Source organism: Arachis ipaensis, chromosome B8 (genome assembly GCF_059453495.1).
Source record: "Arachis ipaensis isolate K30076 ecotype BB chromosome B8, ASM5945349v1, whole genome shotgun sequence".
In the NCBI taxonomy this organism is placed as follows: domain Eukaryota; kingdom Viridiplantae; phylum Streptophyta; class Magnoliopsida; order Fabales; family Fabaceae; genus Arachis; species Arachis ipaensis.
Window position 1 is genome coordinate 103,328,927 of NC_142443.1, and position 8,657 is coordinate 103,337,583.

General features: G+C 37.4%; 1 non-coding gene across 1 annotated transcript; it reads right to left on the reverse strand.

Moving 5' to 3' along the window:
• Positions 1-8,074: 8,074 nt before the first annotated feature.
• LOC148549065 (small nucleolar RNA R71) lies at positions 8,075-8,182 on the reverse strand. The gene has a single exon (XR_015897471.1). It is a non-coding gene; the product is annotated as a small nucleolar RNA R71 (small nucleolar RNA).
• Between the last annotated feature and the right edge of the window lie 475 nt (positions 8,183-8,657).

Consider the following 8,657-nt stretch of genomic DNA (forward strand, 5'->3'; position numbering starts at 1 on the left):
TGATCCATTGAGTTTCAGGCAGATATATGTCCTCTAGGACCTGATCCATCTTTAGATTGGCTTGTACCCTCCTATTAAAGGATTCTGGGTCATCCCTTTGTGGGGGTAATTTAAAGATCTCTCTTACTCTGTCAAGATGAAAATAGAGAGTCTTTCTCGAACTATGGTACAAAATGTATGAAATTCTTGTCCATTTTTCTTTTATTTTTCTGTCATCCACAGATTTGCATAGAATTCATGGATCATGACTATTCCAACATCAGTTATGGGGTTGGCCAGAGTCTCCCAGCCTCTCATTCGAATTTGCTCTTGGATCTCTGGGTACTAATCTTCTTTTAATTCAAATCTGGCCTCCGGCATCACCGTCCTCTTACACATTATTTTATGATAATGTTCTTCATGCTGCTTGGTGTAGAATCTGTAAAGTTTGAAGACAGCTAATGGTGTTGGTAGGTCGTCTTCTTTCTTGCTTCTTGAAGTGGATTTCCCACTCTTTGGAGCCATGGAGTTCGACTGAAGAAGAAAGTAAGGCTCTTTCCACACCAAACTTAAAAGTTTTGCTCGTCCTCGAGCAAAAAGAAAAAGGAGAGGAAGACAAAGAAAAGGAGAAGATTCGAATGGAGAGTGGATGAGGAAGTCAGTGTGGTACGAATGGTATATATAGGAAGGGTGGGGTTGGTTTTCGAAAATTAATTAGGTAAAAGATAGTAAAGATATGATTTAAAATCTTTTAAAAAGATAAGAAAGATAAGATTTAAAATTGTTAAAGCATTAAAGATATGAGAAAGATAAAAAATACGATGTAAGGTATTAAAAGATATGAAAAAGATTTAAAAGTTTAACAAAATATTTAAAAAAGAATTGAAAAAGATTTGAAATTTTGAAAAAGATTTGAAAAGATTTTAGAATTTAAAGAAATTGAAAAGAATTTGAATTTAAAAGATGATGTTCAAAAAGAATTGGATCAAAAGTAGTTGACTTTGGAAAAGATAATTTGAAAAGGTAAGATTTGGAAAAGATATGATTTGAAAAAGTCAAACCTCCCTATCCTGATTGGGGCATTGAACGCCCAGAATACCTCTATTCTGGCGTTCAATGCCAAGATCGTGCTCCTCATGGGTGTTGAACTCCCAGCCATTGCTCCCTGGCTGGCGTTCAATGCCAGCTCTCCATCTCTTTTAGGGCATTGAATGCCCAGCCAATGCACCCTGGCTGGCGTTCAACACCAGCTTTTTATCCCCCTTTTGGGCGTTGAACGCCCAGCCACTTCTCTCTGGCTAGTGTTCAACGCTAGATTCTTGCTCTTAGGAGGTGTTGGACGCCCCAAGAGGGTCCTTCCCTGGCATTCAACGCCAGCAATGCTCCTCCCTCTTGGGTGTTGAACGCCCATTCTTCCCCTTGTCTTGCGTTCAACGCCAGCAAGGGGCTTCTCCTAAGGTGATCCGTTTTCTATTCTGAATATTTCTGTCTCTGTTCTAAGAGGTATACATGATCACAAATGTTTAGAAAATAAATTGTTATGAGAATCAATTAAAATTGAAAAAAAGAAATCAAATGAAAATAAGGGAATAGAAAATGATAATATACTACTAATCATTGGGTTGCCTCCCAACAAGCGCTTCTTTATTGTCATTAGCTGGACTTCACTATACTCATTTCAGTAGCAGTGTAGAGCCTTCTTGCTCTATGTTGTCCACAAGGTAATATTTGACTCTCTGTCCATTAACAGTAAATCTCTTGTCGGAGTGTTTTCCTTGGAGTTCTATGTGCCCTAGGGTGACACATTAGTGATCACAAATAGTCCTGTCCAAGGCGACTTGAGCTTCCCAGGGAATAGCTTTAGTTTAGAGTTGAAGAGTAGGACCTTCTGGCCTGGTTCAAAGACTCTGGAAGATATATTCCTGTCATGCCACTTTCTGGCTTTCTCTTTATAGATTTTTGCATTCTCAAATGCAGCAAGTCAGAATTCCTCCAAATCATTTAGCTACAGTAACATTTTTTCTCCTGTTGCCTTAGTGTCAAGGTTGAGGAATCTGGTTGCCCAATAGACCTTATGTTCCAGTTCCACTGGCAAATGACATGCCTTCCCATAGACCAATTGATATGGTGATGTCCCTATAGGGTTCTTGAAGGCTGTCCTATATGCCCAGAGAGCATCATCAAGTTTCTTTGCCCAATCTTTTCTAGAGGTGCTTACAGTTCTTTCTAGGATTCTTTTTAGTTCCCTGTTAGATACCTTAGCTTGCCCATTTGTCTGTGGGTGATATGGAGTTGCCTCTCTATGGCGAATGCCAAAATGGTGCAAAATAGAGTCAAGCTGTCTATTACAGAAATGGCTGCCTCCATCACTAATTAGTGTTCATGGAACACCGAACCTACTAAAGATATATTTCTGGAGAAACTTCATCACTACTCTTGCATCATTAGTGGGTGAAGCGACTGCCTCAACCCACTTGGATACATAGTCCACTGCCACAAGGATGTAGGTGTTCAAAAATGAAGGTGGGAAAGGTCCCATAAAATCTATTCTCCACACATCAAACAGCTTAATCTCTAGGGTCCCTTGCTAAGGCATGTCGTGACTATGAGAGAGATTGCCAGCCCTTTGGTAGTTATCATAGTAACGGACAAATTCTCGGGTGTCCTTAAAGAGTGTTGGCCAGTAAAAGCCACTCTGAAGAACCTTGGTGGCTGTTCGCTCACCTCCAAAATGTCCTCCATATTCTGAGCCATGGTAGTGCCATAGGATTTGCTGTCCTTCCTCTTCAGACACGCACCGGCAGATTATACCGTCCGAGCGCCTTTTGAAGAGGTATGGTTTATCCCACAAGTAGTACTTTGCATCATGTATGAGTTTTCGAGCTTGCTGTATACTGTATTCCTTGGGGATGAACCTTATGGCCTTGTAGTTTACAATATCCGCAAACCAAGGGGCTGTCCAGATTGCAAAGATTTGCTCATCAGGAAAGGTTTCAGAGAACTCAGTAGAGAGAAGCGCAGTCCCTGCTACTGACTCAATCCGAGATAAGTGGTCTTCCACTTGGTTCTCTGATACTTTTCTGTCTCTGATTTCTATATCAAACCCTTGCAGGAGTAGCACCCATCTTATCAGCCTTGGCTTAGAATCTTGCTTGTTGAGAAGGTATTTGAGAACAGTATGATTGGTGTAGATAATGACCTTAGACCATATTAAATAAGATCTGACATTGTCAATGGCATAAACCACTGCAAGTAGTTCTTTCTCTGTGGTAGTATAATTCTTTTGTGCGTCATATAGAACACGACTGGCGTAATAAATGATGTGTAGGAGCTTATCATGTCTCTATCCCAGAACTGCGCCAATGGCATGGTCATTGGCATCACACATAAGTTCGAATGGTAAGTCCCAATTGGGTGTAAAAATGATGGGTGCAGTGATAAGCTTGGCCTTCAGAGTTTCAAATGCATGTAGGCCCTCTTTGTCAAAAACAAATGGAGTGTCAGTGGCTAATAGGTTACACAAGGACTTTGCAATTTTTGAAAAATCCTTTATGAACCTCCTGTAAAATCTTGCATGTCCCAGAAAACTTCTGATTGCCTTAACATTAGTAGGTGGTGGTAATTGCTCAATTACTTCCACCTTAGCTTGATCCACCTCTATCCCTTTGTTTGAAATTCGATGTCCAAGAATAATTCCTTTAGTTACCATGAAGTGGCATTTTTTCCAATTTAAAACCAAGTTTGTTTCTTGGCAACGTTTCAGAATTAGGGCCAGATGGTCAAGGCAGGATTCAAATGAATTTTCAAAGACAGAGAAGTCATCCATGAATACCTCAAGGAACTTCTCCACCATATCAGAAAAAATGGAGAGCATACACCTCTGCAAGGTTGCAGGTGTATTGCATAGGCCAAATTGCATTCTCCTGTAAGTAAACACTCCATATGGGCATGTGAATGTTGTCTTTTCTTGATCCTATGGATCTACTGCAATTTGATTGTAATTGGAATAACCATCCAGGAAACAGTAGAATGCATGTGATGAGCGGATAATTTATACGCTTTTTGGCATTGTTTTTAGTATATTTTTAGTAGAATCTAGTTACTTTTAGGGATGTTTTTAATAGATTTTATGTTAAATTCATATTTCTGGACTCTACTATGAGTTTGTGTGTTTTTCTGTGATTTCAGGTATTTTCTGACTGAAATTGAGGGACTTGAGCAAAAATCAGATTCAGAGGTTGAAGAAGGACTGCTGATGCTGTTGGATTCTGACCTCCCTGCACTCAAAGTGGATTTTCTGGAGCTACAGAACTTGAAATGGCGCGCTTCCAATTGCGTTGGAAAGTAGACATCCAGGGCTTTCCAGCAATATATAATAGTCCATACTTTGGCCAAGAATAGATGACGTAAACTGGCGTTCAACGCCAGCTTTCTACCCAAATCTGGCGTCCAGCGCCAGAAAAGGAGCCAAAATCAGAGTTGAACGCCCAAACTGGCACTAAAGCTGGTGTTCAACTCCAAGGAGGACCTTTACACGTGTAACAATCAAAGCCCAGCCCAAGCACACACCAAGTGGGCCCCGGAAGTGGATTTATGCATCAATTACTTACTCATGTAAACCCTAGTAGCTAGTTTATTATAAATAGGACCTTTTACTATTGTATTTGGCATCTTTGGATTACTTTATGATCCTTTGATCACGTTTTAGGGGGCTGGCCATCTCGGCCATGCCTGGACCTTCACTTATGTATTTTTATACGGTAGAGTTTCTACACTCCATAGATTAAGGTGTGGAGCTCTGCTGTTCCTCAAAGATTAATGCAAAGTACTACTGTTCTCTATTCAATTCTTCTTATTTCGCTTCTAAGATATCCATTCGCACCCAAGAACGTGATGAAGGTGATGATTATGTGTGACGCTCATCACCATTCTCCCCTATGAACACGTGCCTGACAAACACTTCCGTTCTACATGAAATAAGCTAGAATGAATATCTCTTAGATCTCCTAACCAGAATCTTCGTGGCGTAAGCTAGAATGATGGCGGCATTCAGGAGAATCCGGAAAGTCTAAACCTTGTCTGTGGTATTCCGAGTAGGATTCAATGATTGAATGACTGTGACGAGCTCCTAACTCGCGATTGCAGGGCGTTAGTGACAGACGCAAAAGGATAGTAAATCCTATTCCAGCATGATCGAGAACCGACAGATGAATAGCCGTGCCGTGACAGGGTGCGTGAGCATATTATTCACTGAGAGGATAAGATGAAGCCATTAGCAAGGGTGATGCCTCCAGACGATTAGCCGTGCCGTGACAGGGCATTGGATCATTTTCCCGAGAGATGACCAAAAGTAGCCATTGACAGTGGTGATGTATCACATAAAGCCAGCCATGGAAAGGAGTAAGACTGATTGGATGAAGATAGCAAGAAAGCAGAGATTTAGAGGAACGAAAGCATCTCCATTCGCTTATCTGAAATTCCTACCAATGATTTACATAAGTATTTCTATCCCTATTCTATTAATTATTATTCGAAAACACCATTATCAATTTATATCAGCCTGACTGAGATTTGCAAGGTGACCATAGCTTGCTTCATACCAACAATCTCCGTGGGATTCGACCCTTACTCACGTAAGGTATTACTTGGACGACCCAGTGCACTTGCTGGTTAGTTGTATCGAGGTTGTGACAAATTATGAATGTGTAATCACAATTTCGTGCACCAAGTTTTTGGCGCCGTTGCCGGGGATTGTTTGAGTTTGGACAACTGACGGTTCATCTTGTTGATCAGATTAGGTAATTTTCTTTTTGTTTTGTTTTAAAAAATTTTTCAAAAATCTTTCAAAAATTTCTCCTTTGTTTTTGAAAAAAAAATTAATTAAAAATATTTTCAAAAATATTATTTTTCTTCAGAATTTTTAAGAATGAATTCTAGTGTTTCATGAAGCATGTTGAAGCCTATCTGGCTGTAAAACCATACCCAAACTACTTTGGGATTGGCATTCAACTAATCACTCCAGTCCATGTAATTATATGCTAAAGCTTGGCTGGCTATTAAGCCATGCCTGACCCTTTGATTGGAACTTTAAGACTAACATGGCAAGATTCCTGGAATTCATATTAAAAATTTTGAAATTCTTATTTTTATTTTTCACAATAATTTTCGAAAAAAAGTAATAAATAAAAATACAAAAAAATTAGAAAATCATAAAAATCAAAAATATTTTTGTGTTTCTTGTTTGAGTCTTGAGTCATGTTATAAGTTTGGTGTCAATTGCATATGCATCTTGCATTTTTTCGAAAATATCATGCATTAATAGTGTTCTTCATGATCTTCAAGTTGTTCTTGGTAAGTCTTCTTGTTTGATCTTGATGATTTTTTGTTTTGTGTCTTTTATTGTTTTTCATATGCATTCTTGAATTCTTAGTGTCTAAGCATTAAAGAATTCTAAGTTTGGTGTCTTGCATGTTTTCTTTGCATTAAAAATTTTTCAAAATTATGTTCTTGATGTTCATCTTGACATTCATAGCATTCTTGCATGCATCACATGTTTTGATCTAAAAATTTCATGCATTGCATAATTTTCATGTTTTTCATAAAAATTTTAAAAATAAAAAAAATATCTTTCCTTTTTTTTCTCTCATCAAATTCGAAAATTTGGATTGACTTTTTCAAAAATTTTTAAAATCAAGTTGTTTCTTATGAGTCAAATCAAATTTTCAATTTGAAAATCTTATCTTTTTCAAAATCTTTTTCAAAATTCAAAATCTTTTTCAAAATTCATGATTATTTTCGAAAATTCCAAAAAATTAATTTTCAAAAACCTTTTTCTTATTTTATATCATAATTTTCGAAAATAACATAATCAATTAAAGTTTTGATTCAAAAATTTGAAGTTTGTTACTTGCTTGTTAAGAAAGATTCAAACTTTAAGTTCTAGAATCATATCTTGTGATTTCTTATGAATCAAGTCATTAATTGTGATTTTAAAAATCAAATCTTTTTCAAAAACTAATTTCTATCATATCTTTTCAAAAAAATATCTTCTTATCTTATCTTTTTCAAAATTTGATTTCAAAATATCTTCTCTAACTTCCCAACTTCTTATCTTTTCAAATTTGTTTCAACTAACTAACTAACTTTTTGTTTGTTTCTTAACTTTTTCAAAACTACCTAACTAACTCTCTCTCTCTAATTTTCAAAAATATCTTCCCTCTTTTTCAAAAATTTCTTTTTTATTAACTAATTATTTTTATTTTTTATTTAAAAAAAATTTTTTTCGAAAAAAATACTAACCTTTTTCAAAAACTATTTTCAAAAATCACTAACTCCTTTTCAAAAATAATTTTCGAAAATTCCCTCCTTCTCTCTCATCTTATTCTATTTATTTATTCATCTACTAACATCTCTTCCTCACATCATCACCAAATTCGAACCCCCTCCTCTATCTGTGTTCGAATTTCTTCTTCTTTTCTTCTACTCACACAGGGATCCCTATACTGTGGTATAAAGGATCTCTATTATTATTATTATTTTTCTGTGCCCTCTTCTTTGTCATATGAGCATGAACAAGGATAAGAACATTCTTGTGGAAGCAGATCCAGAACCTGAAAGGACTCTGAAGAGAAAACTAAGAGAAGCTAAATTACAACAATCCAGAGAAAACCTTTCAGAAATTTTCGAACAGGAAAAGGAGATGGCAGCCGAAAATAATAATAATGTAAGGAAGATGCTTGGTGACTTTACTGCACCAAATTCCAATTTACATGGAAGAAGCATCTCCATTCCTGCCATTGGAGCAAACAACTTTGAGCTGAAACCTCAATTAGTTTCTCTGATGCAGCAGAACTGCAAGTTTCATGGACTTTCATCTGAAGATCCTTTTCAGTTCTTAACTGAATTCTTGCAGATATGTGATACTGTTAAGACTAATGGAGTAGATCCTGAAGTCTACAGGCTCATGCTTTTCCCTTTTGCTGTAAGAGATAGAGCTAGATTATGGTTGGATTCTCAACCCAAAGACAGCCTGAACTCTTGGGATAAGCTGGTCACGACTTTCTTAGCCAAGTACTTTCCTCCTCAAAAGCTGAGCAAGCTTAGAGCTGATGTTCAAACCTTCAGACAGAAAGAAGGTGAATCCCTCTATGAAGCTTGGGAAAGATACAAACAGTTGACCAAAAAGTGTCCTTCTGACATGCTTTCAGAATGGACCATCCTGGATATATTCTATGATGGTTTATCTGAGCTATCAAAGATGTCACTGGACACTTCTGCAGGTGGATCCATTCACCTAAAGAAAACGCCTGCAGAAGCTCAAGAACTCATTGACATGGTTGCTAACAACCAGTTCATGTACACTTCTGAAAGAAATCCTGTGAACAATGGGACGCCTATGAAGAAAGGAGTTCTTGAAGTTGATACTCTGAATGCCATATTGGCTCAGAATAAAATATTGACTCAGCAAGTCAATATGATCTCTCAGAGTCTGCATGGAATGCAAGCTGCATCCAACAGTACTCAAGAGGCATCTTCTAAAGAATAAGCTTATGATCCTGAGAACCATGCAATAGCAGAGGTGAATTACTTAGGTGAACCTTATGGAAACACCTATAACTCATCATGGAGAAATCATCCAAATTTCTCATGGAAGGATCAAAAGCCTCAACAAGGCTTTA